The sequence below is a fragment of the Callospermophilus lateralis genome, chromosome 2 (assembly GCF_048772815.1).
Source record: "Callospermophilus lateralis isolate mCalLat2 chromosome 2, mCalLat2.hap1, whole genome shotgun sequence".
NCBI classification, from domain to species: domain Eukaryota; kingdom Metazoa; phylum Chordata; class Mammalia; order Rodentia; family Sciuridae; genus Callospermophilus; species Callospermophilus lateralis.
In genome coordinates, this window is record NC_135306.1 from 165,839,168 (window position 1) to 165,857,528 (window position 18,361).

The 18,361-nt window shown below is 42.2% G+C and overlaps 1 protein-coding gene across 7 annotated transcripts in view; it reads right to left on the reverse strand.

The window, feature by feature from the left end:
* Nucleotides 1–18,361, reverse strand: part of Plekha7 (pleckstrin homology domain containing A7) — a 206,555-nt gene that overhangs the window by 81,928 nt on the left and 106,266 nt on the right. The window lies entirely within an intron of this gene.

The following is an 18,361-nucleotide window of genomic DNA, read 5'->3' on the forward strand; positions in this document are numbered from 1 at the left end:
CCTTAAAATGCTTCTCTCTACTACAAAATGTGTTCAGTTCAATGATGGGATAATAAACATTTGGGCATGTCTCTGCAACATGACCTGTGCAATTTCAACACTGGAGTTTCTATCACCCTTTTGAAGTTAGCAGGGATCAGTTTCCAAGCCAAGCTGACAGACACAACCAAAGTCTGTAGGTGTTTTGTATGTTGACAAAGGCCGCCTGGTTCTTTTAGGATGGAGGAGTGAGCTCTAGAGGCTGCTAGTTTGTTCCATGAATAAACTAAACTAACATCCTCTTTTCTTTATTTAAAAAATTTTTTTAAAAAATTTCTAATCACAAAATCAGTTATTTTCAAAATTTTATAAAATATTAAAAGGGAAAAAAATCATCCATGATGTCCCCATCTGGAGATATAGCTGAGTATCTTCTTATGAGTTGTTTTTCTTTTTCTTTCTATTTAAAAAAAATGGTGATATATATTTTCTCCCTGTATCTTATTAATGTAGAAAACACCCTATTTCATTAAGGCTTCTTTATTTGAAATAATTAAATAATAGTCTTACCATATGGATAATTTTTTTTTTCATATAACTATTCAAAAAGTGTCACTGGGCACATGTATGCCAGGCAGTGCTATAGTTGGTACTAGAGACAGAAGGGGAACAAAAAAGTCCCAACTCCATGGTGCTTATATTTTAGATCATAGTCTTCTAATGCTGGACATTTGGGGTGCCTCCCCCACCGCTACTATAATCCATGCATCTTTGAGCATAGGCTTTTTATGAAACTCAAATTATTTCCTTGTGTTAAACTCCCAGAGATGAAATTATTGAATCAAAAGGCATAGTCACTTTTTAAACCTCTTAATACAGACAACCAAAATGCTTCTGTTAGGATATTATTGCCATCTCCAAATTGAGCCCTTAGTCTCCCTGGAGATGTCTAAATCAGCACAAAAGTTAAAAAAGAAAAGTTCTTGAGACCTATAAAGTTTTCCTTACTCTGCCCAGTGCCTAGGATAAGCTGGGCACTCAGGACTAGAGCAGCCTGGGTCCTAATGAGCCAAATGTGAAGCAGGGCTGTTCCTGGCCCTCCCACCATGTGCCACCCCTACCACACCCTTACCCACCCATCCAACTACAGCTGGCCTCTCTTTCTGGGCTCCTACTCTCAAGTGAGCCCGTGGAATTCTATGACCTTATCTGGCAGGCAGCAGGCTGGTCTTTTCCTAAGAAAAGCAGATTTCAGGGGTGAGCATCTGAGGTAAAGGATAGAAGTAGGGCCCCTTTAACACCTGTTTCAGAAATCCCTGCATCATGTTCAAGGGGTAGGGTTTATTTGCAACCACTTTCTTTTAGAGTCATTTCTACTCACTGGGGAACTTGAAAATGCAAATTATAATCTAATCCTGCCTCATTTTGAGAGAGAGAGAGAGAGAGAGAGAGAGAGAGAGAGAGAGAGAGAGAGAAAACAAACCCTGGTTGTAATGGGAATAACAATAAAGCAATAACATCAATATCCACTATTACCTCTTAAGGACTTTACAGTCTACAAAGCCTTCTCTTAACAGCTCAGTTGTTAACATCATGAACCCCCATCTTTATGAATGAGGAAACTGGGTTCAGAGAGGTTAAATGATTTGCACAAAAAGCTTTTGTTGGGCTGGGGGATGCAGTTCAGTTGTAGAACACTTGTCTAGCATGCACAAAGTCCTAGGTTCAATCCCCAGTATACAGCTAAATAAATAAATAACTCTGTCAATAACTGATAAAACTGGGACATAAATGCAGGTCCTCTAGTTTTTAATATCTTTTTTGCACGATAACTGGACATTGCCTTCCCTTAGGGATTTGTGTGGCTGGCAGCTTCCTGGACATGATCAGAAAGCCCTAAAGAAAAGACATGAGAAAAATAGTACCACTCACCACTATTCTCTATTCCTATCTCCTGTTTTCCCCTTGGACCCAGTGCCAAAGTTTTGAGTGAAGACACTTGTGCAGCCCTCAGTAGCTACAAGATCAGTTGGTAAATCTCTAGTAGATGAGGACATGCAGCCAAGTTTTCTATGTGCCTGAAGTAGATCCATCCGCTGGTAACCACCTTGTCATACACACTATCTAACCTTCAAAGCAATTCCTGGGCTCCCCATCCCCAATCTGTATCTGCTTAAATAAGCTCAGAGCTTGGGTAAATAAATACTGAGCTGCAAAGTCTAGGCACTAAATTAAATTTTGCATTCTAACATTAGAAGGAAAATAATTTTTAAAAGTTGACCAAAAGAAAATATCTGCCATCTAATCAAATCTAGAGGCAGCTCCCCAAACTTTCTTCCCTAATATGGAAGCTGCCCTCTGTGCTAAAACATTCCTGGCCACGGTACCATCACCACCCTTCTGCGTTTACACCACGTTTTCAGCACGCTCACATTTGTCATCTTATTGGATCCTGGCAACTACTCACTAAGGTAGGCAGGACAGATATTTTTATTCCCATGATACACATAAGAAAGACAAGGCTCTGAGTTATGGGACGTTATTTGAACACTAAATTTTAAAAACGGGTGGAGGGGCGAAGTAATGACATAATGAGAAAATACGTGAGCCAACATAATACTTCCTGAACACTGAGGTTTTAAAATTTGATTGTTTTTGATCAAGTACACCCAGCTTGCTAATGGAAGAGTTCCTGGATCAGCACTCTTTGAGCAACAGAACAGGAGTCAGGTCCCTGGGTTATTCCACTCAATCTTCCCAAATACCTGGTAGGGCAGGTTATGTATCATCACCAGGCCACAAGTGAGGAAGGTGAGACCCACAATGGGTAGGCAGCTTGCCCACAGCCAGTCAACTTCTGAGTTCTTTCCACATCACCCACTTCTGAACTCTTTCCACTCCTCCAGGCCCACCCTTTCCAAACGAAGTTTGCCCATTAAACTCATTCAGATTCTGCAAGTCCTCTAGCTTTACTTGCTTTCCCTGATCCATTGGTCCTAAAGCTCCCAGTCTGCTCCATTTTCTGATTCTAAAATCCATGAAGAGTCCCATATCCTATCACCCTGTCTTAAGCACTTAGCAGGCACAGACACATCCCCTGAAATACCCGTTCTTAAACCTGAATTGCCACCTTGCTCCCTGGTAATACACAGATGACCAGGATGGGAGCCAGATGACTGGTTTCAAAGGAGCACTGAAACTCTTTCTCTTCTATATAAGCGCTTCTGTTTCTCTTCAGGCTACTGAGAAAGCAATTTGGAAAATGAGGTAAAACATAATGTAGTCTTCAATTTCAATTCCTGCTCTTCCAGAAATGGCCCCTCAAAGAAGCATGGCAGGCAATCTCATTGGAGAAGAATCAGGGAACACACATGAAGGTGGCGAGGAAGGATGGTCTCCATGAAGGCGGGCCATGGGTAACCATCCAGGTAAATAAGCACGCCTTCACAGGCCCAAGGGCAGAGAAGGACTGGGTTAGGCCCTACAGAAGACTGGCAGCAACACAAGAGACATGGTAACAAAATAAAGTGAGGACTAGGGAGAACTGGAATTTGAGCAACGTAAGAACTCATCTACAACCACAAACAAGACTAGTCAGAATGTAAAGTCCCACAATTTCTTGCAATGTTTTTTCAAGACCAATTTTGTATTCACATAGATTTTGAGTCTAATGTGAACAGTAAGTCTGTTTGGTTAAACATGAAGGTTCCAATTACTTATTAAGATGTGTTTTTGGTGTGGAAGGAATTTCTGGAGTTGTGTGAATGATGTCCAACAGTGGCAGTCAGAGAACCCTGATAAGTTTGATTTTCTGACAGTAGTGGTATTCGCATGCTAGTGGGATGAGTCTGCTCTGTCAATACTAGCTCTTCTCTGGCCCAGACTCTAAAGGGAAAAAAACAGCTTAAAATATAAGAGAAGGACTCTATTCAGGATCTTCTCATTAACATGCTCAGTAGAACTTACCTCTTGAACCTTCTCCTCAATGTGGCTCCCTGAACACTTAAAAAGAGTCACCTTGCAGGTTAAAGCCACATCCAGCACTGCCTCTAGGTGTGTAAGGCAAAGATTTACAATCTTTGTTCTAAATCCAAGTGTCTCAATAAAACTGAGAATTCTGCATAACCTAATAATATTCCAAGTTTGGGCTGAAAACTGGAAATTGAAACTTCAAGAACACAAGAAACTGTCTCTTCCTCTTCTTCAGCTAATTTAGGCCCCTCAATAATGACATAGCACCAGATGCGGTGGTGCACACCTGTAACCTCAGCAACTTGAGAGACTGAAGCAGGAGGATCACAAGTTTAAGGCCAGCCTTGCTAAGTGAGACCTGTCTCAAAAAATAAAAACAGCTGGAGATGTAGCTCAGTGGTAAAGTCGCCTAGGTTCAATCTCTGGTACCAAAAAAGATTAAAAAAAAAAAAAAAAGTAGCAATCAACAGTTGAAATGGCATTGCCACACTCACTCAACATTTCCTAAGCTTTTAGTTTATTTTATTTAAAGCTTTTACAAAATAGCTTGTTTAGTACAGTGTCACCATGGTTAATATGGCATTGCTAAGGAAGCTGAGACTCTTACTAAAATGGTCTTTCAAATTAGCACTATTTTTTAGAAGTGTTAAGATTTTATAACAGCTGGATGCATATGGGCATTCCTCTGGCAGGCCTTTCTTCCAGAAGCATGGGAATCAGGCCTTATGAGCCAATGCATGGTCCCCATGCTCTCTCCAAGTAGAAGCTATCAACTCAGCACTAATTGACTTTCTTCAACATCTGCCCCTGCCAACAAATCAGCCCAGAGCTCTGAGGCAGAAACTGTGGGTTCCAATAAAAGCAAACCACCCCCTCTCTGAGCCTCAGTCTTGCATTGGCAAACAGGGGACACAAATATTCCAAAGATTGTTGGAAGGTTACAATTACAAACATATATGAAAAAGTCTTATACAACATTTGACATATAAAAGGCACTCAGTGTTTGCTGAACCTGACTGTGCTTGATTATGGCAATGACTGATAGACATCTAAATTTTTTTTAAGAGAGAGAGAGAGAGAATTTTTTAATATTTAGTTTTTAGTTTTTTGGTGGACACAACATCTTTATTTTATTTTTATGTGGTGCTGAGGATTGAACCCAGCGCCCCGCGCATGCCAGGCAAGCGCGTTACGGCTTGAGCCACATCCCCAGCCCAACATCTAAATTTTAACAAGGAAAAATAGAATGATCCTTCTTCCCCACAAACCCAAAATTCATCCAGGCTTCCCAATTTCCAGTAACAGTCCAGTAATAGTCACTATACAAAACCCTGGAGTCATCCTCTCTTCCTTTCTTTACCTTAACCTCCCTGTATAAGATGTACGCACATCCTATTGCCTTACTGACAAAACGTGCTTTGCATTCATCCACTTCTTTCCATATCTACAGCTAGCACCCTGCTCATCTCTTGATTAGATGCGGCAACAGCTCCTAATTGTTCCTTCTGTTTCTACCTTGGCCTCTGTACCTTCACCAGAAGCCTGTTGGATCTTTACAAATACAAGTTAGATCATGTTGTTTTTCCTACATTAAACCTTACAACAGTGACACATGACACAGAGTAAAAATAAGCTTCTTACCTTGGCTTACAAAACATGAGATGACTTGCATCCTGCCTAGTCTCAGCATCATCGTGTAACATCTTCCCCTGGCCCATCCTGCCCCAGCCACAGTGTCCTCCTTTCTGCTCCTTGAATACCAAGCTCTTTGCTATCTAACATCCTTTATACCCAATGTCCTTTTAGCCTGGATGTTCTCCCCCCCAACACACTCTCATAGCTCGTTCCTTGTCATTCAGACCTCAGCAAAATTTCACCATCAGCAAGCCCTTCCCAGCAGTCCCTTCATATTACATCACCCTTTTTTAGTTATTACTAGGTGTTATTTTTTCTCACTGAGGTACGTGTGTGATTACTGTTGGTCTCCCTGACTAGCACATGAATTCCATGAGAGCAAGACCCTTGATGTCTTTCCACTACTGTATCAGCCGTAACAGCGCCTGGTACACAGAAGGGGCCCAAAAATGTCTGCCAAAAGAATGAATGAGAAAAAATTATGAAGATTCTTACCTTGAATTTGAGGTTATACCTAGAAGTAAGCCAGGAATCCTACAGAAATCTGAACTTAGGTAAAAGAGAGATGAGCCATCAGCCATCAGAATGCAAGAGGAAGGAAGAGTGAGACACCAACACACCACAAACACTTGATCCTTGGCGCTCCTGAACTGCGTTACAAAATAATTTGTAGAAATTAGCCCTCCCCTGCAACTCCCCCTCACCCTTGCAAATGAATGTTAATACACTCAACAGAATTAAAGAATGGAATACAAACACCCTAGAGGAAATTACTGAGTGATTAAAAACACAGAAGGATAACACAAACATCACCTCTCTCTCCCTTTTGTGAACCAGAGAGTTTGGGGTGTGAAGCCTACAATTTGGTGACTGATTATACACTCTCGTATTGCCCTCTACTTACTTTACAGGCATTTTTTCTCCTCCCCTCTTCCCAACCTTCTACTCCTCAGCTCCTGGAGGGTTGGGAGCAGCCACTCCTGTCACTGCAGCACAGGAATGGGAATGCCCATGCTGCGGCACCTGAACTCCTGCATCTCAATAACCTAGGCACAAGGCCATGACACCTCTAGGGAGAGGCTGTGTAGAACCCAGCTTATTTGCTGATAGCAGCTACCCAATGCATCACAGAGCCTTAGAGAGTAGGGGAGACAGGAGCCCACAGGCTCTAATGAATGATCCTACCTTGGGCTGGGAGCCTCCACCAGCCCCCAGGGAGCATGGAGCAGACCACAACAGAGCCTGCCTGTTTCCACGCTATCCAGATCTGACTTATACCCCACACCAAACTATGCAGCAGTCAAACTATGGCCCAGTTAGGCAAAGTAGGTCCAGCCAAACCCAGGCCCATCACCTGAAGGGCAGTCATCAACTGTCCTCCTTATTCAAAGGTGCCAAAGGAGGCAAAGCCAGGCATAAAAGAGTCACAAACTAACTGAATACCTCACAAAAAAGGAAAGTCTGTACTTTCCAAATCCTGGACTTAACATACTGAAGTGTTCCAGCTGGGAATACTGGTAGATACCTGTAGTCCCAGTGGCTTTGGAGAGTAAGGCAGGAGGACTTGGAAGTACAAGGCCAACCTGGGCAATTTAGCAAGACCCTCAGCAACTCAGCAGAATTTTGTCTCAAAATAACAAGGGCTGGAAATGTAGCTCAATGGTGAATCACCCTTGGGATTCTATTCTCAATACCAAAACAAAAACAGATTGAAATTTTCCAGCGTAATTTGAAAAACTTTGTTTCATAGGTTTCTCCAGAGATTTTCAGATCCTCTCAGTGGCTAACTCATTTTGTGAAGGAGCTCCTCTGGCCCAGTAACCTGGGCTGCAAACTGCTTCCTGAGGTCTCACAGGTTCTCAATACCCAGGAAAAGATTAGAGTCAAACTCTTCATAGAATGAAGAATCAACCCAGAGAGCCATTCCCCTAGCTTTTTCAAAAGGAAGTTGGCAGAGAAACAATGTAATAAGACCCAAGTATCAGTTTTGTTCTGACCAACCAGTTCCATGGCCTGAACAAATCACTCAATGTCTCTGGGCCCTCATTTCCTCATCTATAAATTGAAGGCATTAAACACCCGACCTGGAAGGGCCACATGAGGTTTCCACAAACCTTAAAAAGATCAGAGTTGCACAGAATGGAGTTCAAATCCCAGCACTGCCAGTATGTGGCAGTGCATGACCTCCACTGGTGAGTTTGTTTGTGTGTGTGTGTGTGTGTGTGTTGAGAGAGAGAGAGAGAGAGAGAGAGAAAGGATGTGGCAGGAGAGATAATTCTAACACTGCAAAGGTGTTGTAAAGAGTAATGATGATGTGCCCAGCCCACAGGAGACACTTCAATGCCTTCTATATTTTTCTTCTGCTAACTCTAAAATGGCAGGCAGAGTTGTCTTCTCCCATGTTGCAAATTCCAGCAGTATTAGCCTATGACAGGACAGAGGCTCAAGAATACATTTTCTTCCATTTGCATTAAGACATAACACCCAGCACCCTGTTTAATTTCTATTTAAAGAATTTGCCTGCCAGGCAAAGTGACGTAAGGTCAACAGGCACCTGCCTTCAGTCCCACTTCTGTCCCTCATAGAGTTGAGTCCTATGTTTCAGAAAGTGCAGCCTAAAATAAACTGCCTCCCCAGTAGGCCCATCTGAGCCAGGGACACACATTCTACAGAAGTTGTAAAACTTCAGGGGAAACACTTTCAACCTCAGAATACTCAGTTTTATGCTTCTGTTTAGCTCTTAAATAAGTCAGGTTCCTCAAGTGTAAAATGAGAAGGCTGAACCAAGTGCTGTAAAGATCTTCCATTTGGCTGTAACATTTTAAGACACCAAGGATCATCTCAAACTACTGCCATCCAAGGAGCCACAGATTGAAATTTAACGACACTATCTGTAACTGAAAACACAAAGAGATGGAAGCACAACCGTGGTGGTCCTCCCCACTCTCACTGGCCAAGAGAATGTTCTCTGTACTAATATCAGGGAGTAGTTAAAGCTACTTTTATCCTATTTATTCCTAATTAAATTGCACTGTTTTTTATTTAACTGCAGGCATTCCCAACCATCAAAAACTCTCTTTCTTTATCATTACTTGACTTTCACAGATAAAAATATATTGCAGCAAACTGAACCCCTACGAAACCAGTTCAGGAGTAACCTGCTCTCTCGTTCTTTCTGGGAAATGCAGCAAACAGGCTCACTCTCTCTTTGAGCTCCATGTTCAGAATCATGTCTTTTCCGGCCACAGCCTTATGAAATCCAGATTCAAGTCACACTGGGAGGGAGACTCCCAGTCACCCAGTTCTCTCTCAATCTCACTTCATGAGCAGCTGCCTCCCAAGGTGTTACAAATCCAGCAGGCACTTGCTCCTGCTCATTCATTCTCCCTCCTCTCCACCCCCTACACAAAATCTGGCAACCAGGAAGGAACACAGTTCTAGCTCTGAGTCACTGCCTCACTGTGGCCACAGGGAGCATTGGCTAGTGGTAAAGCAAGGCAGGCACTTTGGTCTGTAGGGCCCAATGCTTCTGTTCTTAAGAGACTGGTGGGTTTAGGCTGCTTCTCTAGAATCAAAAGTTAAGCAACAACCCAACTTCTAGCTCTGGGTTGAAATAAGCCCCCAGACAGAGCCTATCTTTGATGGAGAAACAATGACTCTTTCATCAGTATTTCACACTAGTCAGGACAGGGAAGGAGTTGAGCAGTTTACAAGCCACCATACCCACACACCCTGGTAATAATCTATGATTCTTTCATCACTGCTTGGGATGGCTAAGGCTCTCTCAGCACCAATTTCATCATCTGGCTGTCATTCTCAAAAACAGGCATGGAAAGGAAAAGGGCAGAGGGGCCAGAAAGAGAAACTAAGGCACCAAACCCATAAATCTACATGGAGGCTTTTTTCATTGCAACTTACATAGATCTGTGAGTTACATGTAGGTGATCAACAGAATATAATCTCCACAGGGCAAAGACTAATGCTTTTGCAGCTATGTCCCAATGCTCAGTAGTGCCCAATACAAATGGGGGGAAAATTTTTGTTTTGAGTCTACTTAGGATGACAGTTTTACTAAAACTTGTTTCCATTATCACCATTACTTTTTTTCCTTTTAGAAATCTCTATATCCTTCATAATTCTAATACTGCCTATAGTGCAATATTAGGAATATCTCTATATAGAGAGATGATTAACTATAGCACTAATGAAGCTCAAGTTTTAGAGCCCCCTCCAAGGTCCAACACACTTTTCAGCAATTTTATGTACTTTTAAAGAAGGCCTTCAAAATTGTATAAACCTCAAGTCCCACAAAACATTAAACTGCCACAGCAAAATAGACAAATCAATGACTTGTGCAAGTCTTCTTAACATATATTCTAAGGGAATTTGTTTTGACAAAACTTGTTTAAGCCATGGAAGAAATATGTCATGGCCAATAGATACATCCTAATCAATCAAAAATCAATTGCTATAAAGACTGGATTAGGTATAAGAGCACAAAATACTTATGTGTTTAGCACTCTGAGTGCTTCAGGGGTAAACAATGATTAATCACCCCACTGAATAGAGGCTTATAATCCAATGGATAGACTGATATGAACATCAACAGATACATATTTCATATGTATCATACATGCACAGTTGAAGTAGGTGCCAATAGAATTGCAAAGCCCATCCACTAGCTAGGCATCAATCAACCTGGTTAGCTCAATAACCCTAGAGGGTGTGCTATTTGCTCTATTTTGCAAATGAGAAAATCAAGGTCTAAATTAGTCAAGAGCCTTTCCAAGACCACATAACCAAATCTACCCAACTCCAAATGGGGACGTTTTCTTAGTGCGGATACATGAGTCAATGACCACATGCTTTACAGATTCTCCAAAATGTCTGGGAGTCATGTAGGTTTCAGAGGTAGAGGAGCCACATCAGGTACCAGCAGAGGTTGGCAGGCTTCCAAGGCTCACACTCTAGGGAGTGGAAGAACAGGAAGTGACAAGAGCTTATTCATCAGGTACCTAGGTATTAACCCTCATTCACCAGGCAACACCTTAGCAGGAATCAGTGACAGCTACTTGGGAGTAAGAAGGGGCCACATGAGAGCAGTGACCCTGAGGTGCTTCCTCCAAACTCCCTGGTCCTGCTTTCCTTGTTGCCAGATGAATTGTGCTATAGCACAGTTCTGGTTCCAGTATCTCCTACCCACACACCCTCCATGGCCACCCATTGCTGAAGCCTCCTTATCTCTTACCACTTCTCTATACCCCTGGGTCCTGCCAAATTTATCTGTCCACCAGTCATCTGCCTTTTCTACCCCTGAGCTTTGTCTCCTGTTGTCCTCCTCCCTCATGAATTCTGCCCAACCTTCCAGGCCCCTTCTCTTCCAAGTGGCCCTTCCTGATCACTCCAGGCCACTCTAATTTTTTCCCTCTTCAACATTCTCAGCACCAAAGGCTTATATTCCTCATAAGCCATATATACTTCCAACTCTTTGCATGTTATTTTCTGAAAATTATTTACATGTTACAGAAGGGTATAAATTAAAAAGCATTTCCTTTTTCTGCCTCTAATTCAGTGTCAATTCCAGAGTTAGCTTCCTTTACCAGATGCTTGTGTTGTTTTTTGGGTTTTACATTTATGAGATTTCTATGCATTTAAAATTCTATACACACATAAATGGAATACCTACAGAAGTAGAATAAAACTGTACATGTTCTACAATTTGCTTTTGATTTTACTTATCATGGGCTCCTTCTCCAAATATATATGCAAAGGTGAACATAGCAGCTCCCCTAGTGCCCCAACACCTCCCAGAGCAGCCCTTCAAGAGAGATGAATCAGGAGCTCATCCCATATGCCAGCCTACTCCCATATGTATCAGATATTTCAAATGATGATTTATAAATTGTCCCCCAAATGAATTTTATTTGTGCTATATAGATATTTAAAATTCAGCCAAAGTTTGAAAGTAGAAATTTTTCATATAAAAATCCAGCTCATTTTGGAAAAACAAAGACTGTAGAAACACTGGGCCCAATGAGAAGTAGAATGAACCTTTTGGTTCACTGAAGTTCCCACTACTTCCTACTGATTCCAAATGTTGAGATGAACACCTAGTGCTACTTATCATCTCTCCCACATTTCTAATTTTCTTACAGTAATTTCTTCATACCCACATATCAGTCATACTGGGAAAAAAATATAAATGGGGTGTTATGAGTATTTAAAAAGCAAATTAGAGCACATAAATGCAGGTTACTAAGCCTCTATACACATATGAGTTTTGCAACCCCCATCTTGTACCTACACCACTCATTTTAGAGAAGATATTCCTTTTAGGAAGAAGATTGTTTCAAGAGTAAAGATTTTAGGCTGGAGATATAGCCTAGAGGTAGAGTGCTTGCCTTGCATGCATGAGGCCCTGGTTTCAATCCTAGCATCACAAAAAAAGTAAAGGTTTCTTGAATTAGAGTAAGAACTAAAGGGAGATGGCACAAAATTGGTCAAGAGTTTTCCTTCTCACAAAAAATCTTAGAAAAATCTTCCCAACAACTAAGCAAGTACACCTACCCTTTGGCTTCCCTACCTGGGCTCCCAAAGAGGCAAAACTCACACCACAACTCTTCCTTCCAGACACTGAAAAATCCTGAAAGGCACTATAAGTAGTGCCATCCCTAAAGAATCCAAAGGAAGAAAGGTGCCAGTGCATGCAGCCTTGACAGACATCCAAAGGGGCTCTGACAGTAGGTAGGGGCTCCAGAAAAGCATTTGACCCAGTACTGCCTAGGACCAGATCACAGACCTCCCTAAACATCCCCCAAAATGCAAAGCCTACTGTGGTCTTTAGAGCCCAAGTCCTGGAATCCAGGCCTCAACAGCCCCTCACATCACATATAAGGAAACCACTCTGGAAAACAATCATAAAAAGGTGTTTCTGTCTTTTTAAAATAATTTTTTTTAACTGGGTGTTCAGGAGAAATCCTACGTGACTCATAATTAGATCAGCACAGTGGCACACACCTGTAATCTCAGCAAATCAGGAGGCTCAAGCAGGAGGAGCAAAAGTTCAAGACCAGCCTGGTCAACTTAGTGAAACCCTGTCTCAAAAAAGAAAAGAAAAGAAAGGGTTGGGGAGGTAGCTCAGTGGTCAAGTACCCATGGGTTCAATCCCCACTACTGCCAAAACAAAAAGGCTCATAATTACTCTATGATCAGACCTGAAGCCTATTGCTTTACTCACCCCCCCCCCAACAATAATGACTAATATCAGTGTATCTGTACATTCATTTAACAAATATTTGAGAGCAGACTAGAGTCCAATCCCACAATGTCTTACACCTGAAAGGTGAGTAACTGAGAAGAGGAAAGGAGGTATGGAGAAATTCAGTCTCTATATCCTGCTAGAGGTGAACAAAAGGACAGAGTTATTCAGATTTTCAAATTCATGAATGATAATCTGTCTTCTTAGTCAAGAGCTATAAATTCTTAGTCAGTTTATGAAGCCAACTTGAGACCTAGTTTCTCACAGAGGGTAATCCTTGCTTTCTCCAAATCATAATATTGAGAGTTTTAGAGCTGAAAATGACTCAGAGCTGGCTTCATCCAATCTCTGTTTTGTAGATGAGGAAACTAGGGCTTGGAAAGATTAAGAGAATTGCTGGAGGTCATAGGTATTACCGAACCATAAATTAAAACTAGGTTCCTGAAAACAAGGGTCAAGGGGGGGAAAATCATACATTGTTTTAAAGTTAATTTCCTTCCTTAAATAAAATCCATCTTCCAGTAAAGAATTTCCACTAGCAAACATAAAAAAAAAAAAAAAAAAAAAGTTAGAGCTGGGAATCCCTGCGTCTAGCCAAAGGACCTTGCACAGAAATTCAGGATCCTTGGTCTGGATTTGAGTGGTCTATAAAATCCCCTAGGGGAGAAGCCGAGTGAAGATAGAGGCAGATACTGGAGGAACACATTCATAGCCAGGGTATGCCGAGAAATGCCAGCAGTCACCAGAAGCACAGAGACACACTGGGATAGAACCAACCCACTTGACACTTTAATTTGGGATTTCTGGCCTCCAGAACTGGAAGAGAATGAATTTCTGTTGTTTTAAGTCACCCAGTTTATGACAACTTGTTATGTAATCCCTAGGAAACTAACACAGAATCTGTATTAGTTTAGTGGCCTTAATTTACTACAAACCCAATTAGTTAACAATGTGGAAAAACTGTCCCAAGGGCCACTAGGACCTTAGGGCTCAGTTAATACTAGAGTCGAAAACAAGGGACATAAAATGTTTTTCAATTCTGAAACTGATCAGACACCAACCAAATATTTCTTCCATTTCTGGGAACCACATCTACAGATCAGAGTAGAAAGCTGGAGTAAGCCCAGGGGAGAATGGCCAGGCCTGGAAAGGCTTAAATGCGTCAAAGCCACATTCACTGGAAGAACTGGAGTTTGATGGCCTCAGTAGGCTCAGGGCACACAACTGCTACCTTCATCTCTGAAGCACTATCAAGAAGCAGAGCAATCTTATTTGTTTCCTGAGATCTAAGAGTTGAACTAGGATCTGTGGATGAAGCCATTGGGAAGCATATTTTTCAAGAATTAAGTGTCAACAACCATCACATTAGCTGGATGCATTCTATTGGTGGAAGTTTCTAAGTCCAAGCCAAAAAAAACACCTGGCCAGGATGTTGGTAATAAAGGAACACAGCCCCCAGGCCTGTAATCTGTGGAGATGGCCATATGTTCCGCTCCAGCTCTGTGTATCTATGAATCCATGAAATACACCTATGCAGCAATTACATGAGTCCAGAGAAGTCTGAAATACATGGGTAAGATGTAAAGACCCTGAGCATGAAGAGAAACCTGTTGTGGGAAAGTAAAAGCAAAGTACTGTCCAGAGCAATGGCTGAGAATCTATAGCCAGGCAGGTCCCAGGGACCTGGCAGCAAGAGCAGATGGTCACCGCCTACCACAGAGGCTATTTAAGGTTCTTCAAGTCCTTTCTCACAGGAGGCTTAGACTACAATTGACAATTTCTATGTCAAGCTTTTCTCATTACTTTTTTTTTTTTTTTAAATAAACATTAACATGTATTTCTCACAGTCCTGGAGGCTGGGAAGTCCAATATCAAGGTGGCCGCAGATTCAGTGTCTGGCGAGAACCCATTCCTCATAGTACCTCTTGCTGCTTTCCTGACATGGTGGAAGGGGCAAACAACTCCCTAAAGCCACTTTTATAAGGGCACCAATCCCATTCATTTTTCTAGTTTTCTCTTCCAGGCACACAGCTTTAATATTCCAGTTAATGACCAGGACCCATTAACAGACCACTGGAACTGTAACAAAAGTAATAGTCACCATTTCCTGAATACCTACTGTTACAACTATTCAAGATGTTTGTGTGTGTTGTGTGTTTGCCTCTGATGTATTGTCTCTAATGGTCACTTCAACACCATAAGGTATTATCATCTTAGGAAACTGAAGCATAAGAGAGGTTAAATCATCTGTCCAAGGCTACACAGCTGGAAAGAGTTAGAATTCCCACTAGAATCCAAGTCCAGAAAGCCAAACTCTTCTCCTGCATCACGATGTTTCCTCTGTGTCTTACTGGGAGCATTTCAATTGTTTAAGGTAAGTAATACCAGACAGGTAGAAAGGAGACAAGTGGCGTTCCCTCTTAGACTTGTCACTTCATCTATAAAGTAGGAAAAAGTTGGAGATGATGAATTCAGGGAGCTCTTCCAGTCCTGAGAAGTTGTGACATTGAGGCAGGACCACTCTAGAACCCACTACAAGGAGGACACAGACAGTAATATTTCCCATGCTGCTTTAAAGTCAGAGCAGTAACAGAAGGAGGAAATCAAGAGCAGGCACAAAGTCCGCTGCATGACTTCAAAGGCAGGTGTGCAGGGCACAGTGACCCACATAAATCCTGACCTTTAATCACTCTACTCGATAAACTGGGGCGTGCTGTAAAGTATCAGCACCCAGATCTGAGGGCTCACTGCGCCCAGAGCCCAGGAGACATCCGTGAGGAATTAAAGCATAGGGTCTTTGTTTGGAAAAGAGTTACCCAGGGCGTAAGAGGTAAAGCAGCCTAGCCACATTCCAGTGGGAGGAGCTTCCTGCAGCTGTTTTCCCCACAATCTTCAACACACCCTGCTTCAGACCTCCCGCTACCAGAAAGCCTCCTATTTCCCAACTGTCTCCTCCAAGAGTCTCCTAGCAATGCTATTGACAGAGCTTAGGGACTCCAGAGACTCAAGAGCTAGGGAGGGGGAAACTGCTAAGGGTCTGAGGTACTTCATACCCGGCTGAGGGGAAGGACTTAGGACATCAAGTCAGGGAGGGGCTCCCTCTGCCTATCTCACTTCTAGAAAATGGCAAGATGGGATGATTCTGGTAACCAGCCCAGCCAAACTCGTTTCCTCTTCAATTTCCTAGTGATGCCCTTTCAGGAAGGGAGTCCCAGCTTGAGGAACAGGGCAGGAAGAAGGTGCCTGACCCACAGAACCCCAAGTATCAGGAGTTTCCAGTAAGAGCACGCCACTGAGCCTACGGAAAAATATCCTGATATACCTTTCTGGTTTTATACTAGTATTTCTTTCTTTTCTTTTTCTTTTAGGTCTTTCACAGAGGCAGGGGTAAAACAAAAAGAGAGAGGAAGGGGTAGGAGAGAAGCACCAAGCTCAGTTAAAAGAGTCTGGAGCCAGAACTGGGTTCCAATAACAACTGTATACCAGCAGTGTACGTTCGTAGATACTTTCTAAATCATGCCTGACATCAGGAGGTGAACCCCAGGATAGATACTCTTGGTGGGGTCTCTTCTCCCTAAAGAAAAACCTACGAGCTCCCCCAGCCCTAACAGAGGACCCACCATGCCAGTGTGCTGGAGTCTCCTACAGATACCAAAAACTGGGAGCATGGGTAATGGATATGGAATCAAGTAAGATAAACGAGAGGTATCCATAACAGTGACATCAGTGAGCTTGTCATATGATATATTCTAGGCACTCTGCAGGCATCATCTCAGGAGGTAGGTATTATTATCTCCATCTTATAGATGGGGAAATTGAGGATCAGGACCATTAAGGGGCTTGTGACTATTACACAGATAGGGACAGAGCCAGGATTCAAACCCTGGCCTTTAGATTGCAGAGTTGTGGTCAAAGGTTAGACTACTCCCAGTGAAGATAACATGACAAAATCAGTTTCTTTACATTTCCAAGGTAAGAAGAAAGCTCTATTACGGAGGATTTAATAGATGTTACTAAGTTCTCCACCTTCTGAAAATAAACCCCCAGGCCCCCACATTCCTATCTGGAAGTCCCAGTACTCTGGCATGGGTACTGACTGGAAACCTGCAGGTTAGATACCAGAACTTGCTGATGATCTTTAACCTTTGAAGGGAATGTAAAGAAACCGGGAGTGCAAAGCATCCTTGCCTCTGCACCATCCACCTGTCCTGTGCACCTCTTACTTTGGAGAGAGTTGCATATCACTGATTCTGAATCACATATTTAAACTGTGTTTTTCCAGATCCAGACCCAATTCCCCAGCATCAAATTGTGTCAGTGGGGAGGGATGCAGACTGCAGTGTGAGAGTGCTCACTGAATCGCATTCTCTGCTAGTGATGGTATCTGATGCATGTTAAACACCTCCCTGCAATTCCTCAAGTGTCTATTAATCAGTGAACCAAGAATACAGAGGGCACCAAGGAAAATCTGCCATTGCAGGGAAGAAGGCAGACTGTTAGAGGCCTCCTTACTGATGTACAAAGCTAAGGTGGTGATAATATCAGCCCAATCATTGAGACACTTTGATCCACTGGCCACAAAGCAAGATAATAAAAGAGTTCCCAATTCAAAAGGGATACTGGCTGAACCAAGGAGACAATTGACCAAAATTGTTTAAAAGAGAAACTTGGGCAATAGTACAAACCTATTGTCCCAGCTTCTCAGGACAGAGGCTGAGGCAAGAGAATTGCTTGAACCAAGGATCTTGAGACTAGCATGGGCAACATAGTGAGATCCTGTTATGGTTTGGATAGATGTCACCCGAACGCTCATGTGTAAGACAAAGACAAAGCAAGAAGGTTTAGCGGTAAAATGATTGAGTTATGAGAGCCTTAACCCAATCAGTGAATTAATCCCCTAACAGGGATAAACTAATTAGCAACTATAGGCAAGGTAGGGTGTGTGGAGGAAGGCATGCCTTTGGTGTATATATTTTGTCTTTTGTTGAGCAGAGATCTTTCTCTGCTTCAGAGAGACCAAGTGAGAAACCACTTTCCTTTGCCTCCCCTTTTCACCCCTGTGTTCTACCTCAGGTCCCAAGGAATGGAGTCAGCAGTCTAAGGACTAAGACCTCTGAAACCATGAGCCCCCAAATAAACTTTTCTTCCTTTAACTATTCTTGTCAGGTCTTTTAGTCATAGTGGTGAAAAAGCAGACTAAAACAGACCCAATTATTCATTCATTCATAAATTAATTAATAGCAAATAAGTAAATAAGATGAAAGAGTAAGATGGAAAAATCATTTGCTCTTACAGAACTTTAATTTTTTCCCTTACTGTAAAATAGCCCTAAATACTATCAGATCTCTGGTTCACAAGAATAAGCAAGATCCATAATGATTCCCAAGGTTCTGCCTACCTGCTTTTTTATGCTATTCTTCTCCCTGGGAAGGGCTGACACCCCTAAATCTGTCGCTGTTGCCTACTCTTCAGTCCCAGATCCTTAAATCCAATTGTCTACAGGACACTTCTATCACA